Here is a 6,631-nt window from a genome sequence, read left to right on the forward strand (position 1 = left end):
AATTCAAGTGGGTGGCTAAGGGCTTAGCTAAAGTCTTCCTCCAAGTTGAGCATCGAGCAACCCTTTCTCAATTTTATTTTTATTTTATTTTATTTTATTTACTTTTCCAATGAGTACTTATTATTAGTTAAGCCATGATTCAGAATCCCAGGGTGGGAATCACCATGCACCCTGGTCCCCCTTCACCACCCTGGGAGAAGGATGGAGGACAGAGGAGAGGTGGGTAGAGCCAGTTCAGATCTTCCCAGGAAATATGCCTTCTCCCTGGCAGTCGTCCCAGGCTGACACCCAGGATATGGGGCAGAGGGACTTGTACCCATGCCGGTATCATTCGCACATGGGGACATCACCCCCTTTAGCAGTCATTGCCTTCTCACAGTGGTGGAAGTCCAGGTAGTTCTGCCAGCAGTTTCTGCTCTGGTTCTGGTTGGGGAAGTGGCTGTTGAAAGGTGCAGTCTGCTTGATTTTGGTCTTGATGTCTTCTGCCATGGTGTTGACTCTAAACACATCACAGCATCCCCTCGCAGCTCAATGTGACCCTCAGCAAAGACGCCAGAGTCGGACCAACACTTTCTCAATTTTAACTCTGCTGCAATTCTTGTCCTTTACCCCCATATTAGGGGTGGTTGGGCCAGGATGGGTGGCAAGTGGTTTTCAGAAGAAACACTGATAAGCAAACACTTGATCTTTTTTTTTTTTTTTTTCCAAACACTTGATCTCTAATCCAGAGACATTTTCTCTCCATAACCACTTCCATCCTCTCCTGGAAACCTCTTGGCTCACAAACAACTGAGCCATTCAGATTTTGGTGGACATCTTGGCATTTGAATGTCTACCCCATCCCAGGTTAATGCCAGACTAACATTAAATTCTTCTCATTGACTCTGGGAGGAGGGAAACCACCGTCTCCCTGGGGCTCTGATTTGTAGATGAGGAAATACAGGGTAGCCACTTGTTTTGATCTGGGAGTGACCATCACTCCAGATTCCAGGTTTACACAGTATGATAAGATAGTCTCCAAGGACAGCTGTCATTAATTCCTTATCTCCCTGAATGCACCTGCTGCTTCTCACATCAAGATGTGGAGTCTAATTCCCCTGCCTGGGCTGGCCTTAGTGACTTGCTTGACCAATAGAATGTGATGAGAGTGATATTCTGGGTCTTTTGTGGCTAAGTCACAAGGGTTTTTGCTCGATCCTCTTGGAATCCAGCTATAATTATGTGAGCCCATGTCACATGGAGAAGGCAAATGTAGGCTCTCTGGTTAATAGGACCTGCTGACTTCCCAGCTGAGAGCAGCATCAGCTGCAAGCCACAGGGGTGAGCTGTCTTGAGTATCTAGCCCAGCCAGGCCTTCAGCCGACGCCAGCCCCACTTGTTATCTGAATGCAACAGCATTCAAGGCCCTAAATGCAAACCAACCGAGACCCAGCCAACTCTTAGAACTGCGAGCAATAAAAATAGTTACTTTAATCCACTAAGTTTTGAGGTAGGTAGGTTTGTTACAAAGCAATGGACATTTAGGGTATACCTATACCCTTGGGGGAACCCAGAACAAGTCTAGGCAGTGTGATGCTGGGGAGGCTACTGAAAAGTGCCAGATATTGATAGAGAAGATATAAAATATGTGATCAATAAATAATAAAGACTAAGTGCCATAGGATTTTGGAAGAGGAAGATAATCACTTACGGGGAGCTGATCAAGGAAGGCTGCCTGGAGAAAATGAGATTTAATCTGAGCCTTGAATTCTGGGTAGGCTTTAACAGGTGGAGAGTAGGGATAAGAGATGAAAGAAGTAATGTGGACAAAAATGACCAATCAAAAGAATGAAGGGTAGATGAGAAATGCGAGTAGATTTGCTAAAAACACTCATCTTTCAAGATTCAGTACAAGGGTGCTCTCTCCCAGGCACCCTCCTCTGCTTTCTCTAATTTTCCTACCTTTTGCCTTACTTGAACTGATTGTTCTGCTTTTGTCATAGCACCAGGAATACTTTGGGCTATACTTTTTTTTCCTTAACACTCCTATTATGCTTAGGCTAAAGGTTAAGTGTCTATAACAAAGAGTTCCCCAAATACAGTGGCTTAAATCATGTGGATATTTATTTTTCTCTCCCATATAACAACTTTCAGAGGAGACCTGCCCCTCATGGTCATTCAAGGACACAGGTCCTTCTAAGTCATTGCTCTGCTATTCCCTTGGGCAATGTCACTAACTTGCATGGTTGAAACTTGGTCACCAGCACATCCAGGCTCTGGCCAGTCTGGAAGTGGGAAGAGAGGTAGAAAGAAGGCAGACTTGAAATTTCCACCCCAGAAGTGGTATATACCACTTCCTTCACATACTTTTGTCAAGAACTTGGTCACGTGGCCTCACCTAAGCCCAAGGGAGGCTGGGGAATTGTGGTCCAGCTGGACAGCCACATGGAACAGTAATTCTATCCCTAGGGAAGAAAGGGATTCGGGGCGGGCAGTAGCAGTCTGTGCCACAGATGCTCATCTTCCTCTGAATCTAGGAGCTCCTTGAGGACAGGAACCACATTTTCTTCATCTATCGTCCCTGCATTGAACCTCCTGCCTGACCCAGAGGAGTATTCAATCCATACCTGCTGAATGGATAAAGCTATGACAATGAGTGTCCTAGGCTGGATGTGGTAAAGGTGCAAGGCAGTGTGGGGACCTGAGAAAGACAGGACAGATGTGGAAGTATTTAACAGGGAAATGCACAGGGCTTGCCAGAACAGAGAGCTTTTAATGTTACGATCTTTTGTGATCTGAGTTGACAGCTCTTTGGCACAAGTTTAAAGAACTTTAACTGAATACCTCACTTAACAGACATTTATTGAACCCATTCCAAATTTAAGAAATTCCTCAACTGTTTCAAAATCACTTTAGGAAGAAGCATGCCTCGAGCTTGAAGGCTTTCAGGGTTCTTTCTCAATACTAGCTTCTGCTACTGTTACTGGGTTCGAGCACCTAAACACACACCAGGGTTTTCACCTGGCAACCATTCCACACCATTGACCATACCTTCCTGCTCTGACACCACCTCTCTGGAGTGCTCACAGACCCCCAGAAAGTGAATGTGTGCGCTCATTCTCAGATGTCCAGACACTTTCTCCTTTCTAGAAAACCAGGCTCTGTGGCTGAGTGCAGTCTAAACATGTTATTCTTCAACGTCAGTACAGGTCTTAGAATCAGTACAGACCGAGCCCGAATTCTGGCTCTGCCCTTTAATACCAACATTGGTAGTAGGTTCAAGAAATCCCAGCTCCTTCACCTGTAAAATGGGGGTTGGAATGGGGCTATGCCACTGGGTGTGTGAGGATTTAATGAGGTTCTGGGTATAAAGCTCTTGGCCCTTAGTACTGCACTCAATAAACAATAGCTCATCCACTATTATGACAGCTAGGTCTTCAGGCCTCCGTGGCTTCTCACATCAAAGGCTATAAACAGGTTTAACAGAAATAATAGCCAGTTATGGCTGTGCACAAAACTCAAGGGTGCAAATTGGAACCTTAGTAATTTCTTGACCTGGCCTTAATTTCTGACCCCGTGGCTCTGTCCTGGACTCCAGAGGACAATCTGATCCTGGTGCATGCAGTCCCACCCCAAGATTTCTTGGCCACATTTGGGATGATCATCAAATTGGAGCTCAGAGCTCCATTTTTATTTCCTCTGCACTCCTCCCTGGTGCAGCATAATCTGACAACTTTACTCATCAGCACAGTCACCATGTAGAGGGAGAACTGGGTCCCTTTTTTGGTCTCCTACGCTTCTGGGACCCATGCTTTTTGTCAGCTACAGATGTCCTATGGTTGTGGTGCTCTCTCAGAGATGACAACTCTGAGAGAGGTGGCAGCCCTAGTCAGTGGCACATTCAGTTTCATCCAATAGATCAGGCCTGTCCCTCTTACCTCGTGGGACAAGCTGAGTTCATTCCCCACACCATGCCAGGCTAGCTTGTCTCTCACTCCTGGCTAATTTGTGGCTCACTACAAGCTCATAGAAGCTCTCCAAGCCATACTTGGTTCTGTGAAAAACTGGGGCCCTCTCATGTCCAAATGGACAATGCCATTATCCCTCTTGCTTCCTATTATCAGAGGTGTGAGACCCAATTGAGCAAGCGCTGCTGGGAACCTGAACCCATAACGTCTTCCTTCCCGTTAGATCCCCCTTCCCTTGGGGACGGTGCCCCTTCTCTCCCTCCTCTTTCTCCTCTCATGAAAACTCATGCTGAGAGGAGTGTCCCACCACTTATCATCTTGTTCCTTCCTTTATAGCTCCGCTCCTCCATCTCTGTCCTCCCCAGCACAAAGCTCCTTTTATATAGGTGGAAGGGACTTACACATGTGCACAAACACACACACACATGCACACACACAGTAGAAACCAGTTCTCTGAGTTTGTGCATACTTTCCAGACTGTCTCCCTACCACCAGAGAACAGAAGTTCTTTGAAATGATAAGCTAAGGAGTCTGCCATTCCTGTTAGCAGGGTTTTTTTTGGGTGGTTTTTTTTTGTTTTTTTTTTTTTTTGTGGTGGCTGAGAGGAGTGAACCTGCCATTTGATGTCTCAGCTATCAGTCTGCAACAAATTAATACTTCATGTTTTATCCTGTCTTGTGAGTTAAACAGGTTTTTACCAGGTTACTGTGGTTGCAAAGAAGGCCTACCAGCCTGCTCAATTCCCGGAGCGGGCAGAACCCGCTTCATGGGGCTCCCATCTACCCTTCTATTTCCCATTCCAATCTTTTCATTTAAATTTTATCAAAGTTATACATATAATTTTAAAAGTCAAATAGTCCTCTAGAACATTAGAAAAGCACCAGTCTTCTGGGCTCCTCTCCTGTCCTCCATTCCATTCTCCCTTTAGTCCTTTAGCTGGTTCTTTTGATTTGCCTCTATATTGCTCAATTTGGGATCACATTGCTAATGCTTGATTTATAGGCATTATTTATGGATTTCCAAGTAGGGAGATGAAGATTGCATTTCTTTTAAAGACTTCCACACATACTAATTTGCCCTCCCTCCACCAATACTCAAGGTTTACTTTGTTTTGACGATATAAATGCTAGTCCCTAGTGAGCCGGATGGTATAGTTTAATTGCCTTTCCCTTCTTAAACAACATTTTGTTTTCCCTGGAGCTCATAAATGCCCTTTTCCTCCTCCGCTTAGTTTTCTGTGTACTTATATCTAAATTCCTGTCATCTGCTTGAGGACTTTGCTCCCAGATCCTTCCACCTAACCCTTTGGACCACAGCCTTCTTGGCCTATAACACAACTCCCATCTCTTATTTATTCTCTCATCTTCTTGGTCTTATTTGCTACCACTATATGTTTGCTCTACTTTCTGGGATATTTCTTTGGCTTTTTATTTCAACTTCGCTATTGGCTTATACGTTTTTTTATTGTCATAGTTTATTTTCTGACTGCTCTTTGCTTTTTGACTTTTTTTAAAAAAGCAACCTATTCCTATTTCACAGATTCTATGTTATCTTTAATTTCTCTGGGAATATGATTATCATATTTAAAATATTTTCTTCATTCTTGGCATTGTCTCTATCAATACAGATTCCTTTTCTTTTTTTTTTTTTTCTGTTTATTTTGGTCTTTGTCTTTCAGTTGAAGAACTGCCTCAAATGTCTAGTGGTCCTTGCCTTTCCTTTCCTGTTTGGGAGCGCAATGCTAAAAATCTGATTATTGACTGGTGATCTTGACCTGGAGTAATAAAGGTGGAGGGAGCAGTAGGTGTCAGTATCTTTTGATGGTTTCTTCTGGACTGCTCAGATTCCCTGTGGAAAGATCTCCAATCTCCAGCCAGCATTGTGGGAGCTGAGTGTAGGAAGAGGACCGGAGAAGAGAGCGGGATGGTGGGGGGGTGTCTTTTCTGGTCAATATACAGACTTTGACTTTATCTTCCTGTTTTTAGTACAGTATCTCAGCTCTCATCAGTGCCTCACGTCTTCTAATCCAAAGACCTCTGTTTTATCTTTCCCAGATCATAAATTTTTAGTTTTGTGCTCAGACTGGGGAAAAGACCCTGGGATCTATATGCTCCTTAATCAGTCCTCCTGTTCTTAGCCCGCCCTGCATTTCCCCCTTTCTGAGCTATCTGATGCCTCAACTCCTGACTTAGTTTTTAGCGAAGTCAATTGCCACTGATCATCCACCATCAGCTTCCAAAATGTAGTTACTGCTGTCCCTACCACTGCTTCCCTTTGTTATTTGGGTTTACACCCTTAAGAAAAAATTCCTTTTCTGCCATTTTCGTAGGGTTTGGGGAGACTGAAGAGATAAAAACTGTGTTCAATCTGCCATCTTCAAGCAGAAGTGTTTCATTCTATTTTAGTCCTTTCTGGTTTCACTTGGGAACCATCCAAGCTAGATGCTATGATGTAGCACTTTAAACATCCTCTACAACCCGGCTCCTTTTTCCTTCCACTGCTCTGGATCTGCATCCGAATGGGAATTATTCCACAGGCCATCTTTTCTCCTCTTGCAAACAGACTGATCAACACACAGATCACTATGACCTCAGATACCACACTTTTCAATTTCAGCCTCACTCTCAACAGTGCCCAGAGGAGCTTAAAGGTCCCTGGTCAATACCATTTTCCACCTCCCCAGC

The 6,631-nt window shown here is 44.2% G+C and overlaps 1 pseudogene; it reads right to left on the reverse strand.

Annotated features, from left to right (window-relative positions):
* Positions 1 to 227: 227 nt before the first annotated feature.
* On the reverse strand, positions 228 to 489 carry LOC112822761 (cytochrome c oxidase subunit 6B1-like; annotated as a pseudogene).
* Positions 490 to 6,631: the final 6,142 nt, after the last annotated feature.

Source organism: Callorhinus ursinus, unplaced genomic scaffold (assembly GCF_003265705.2).
Source record: "Callorhinus ursinus isolate GAN/ISIS: 27379988/994484 unplaced genomic scaffold, GSC_fseal_2.0 scaffold1, whole genome shotgun sequence".
NCBI lineage: Eukaryota > Metazoa > Chordata > Mammalia > Carnivora > Otariidae > Callorhinus > Callorhinus ursinus.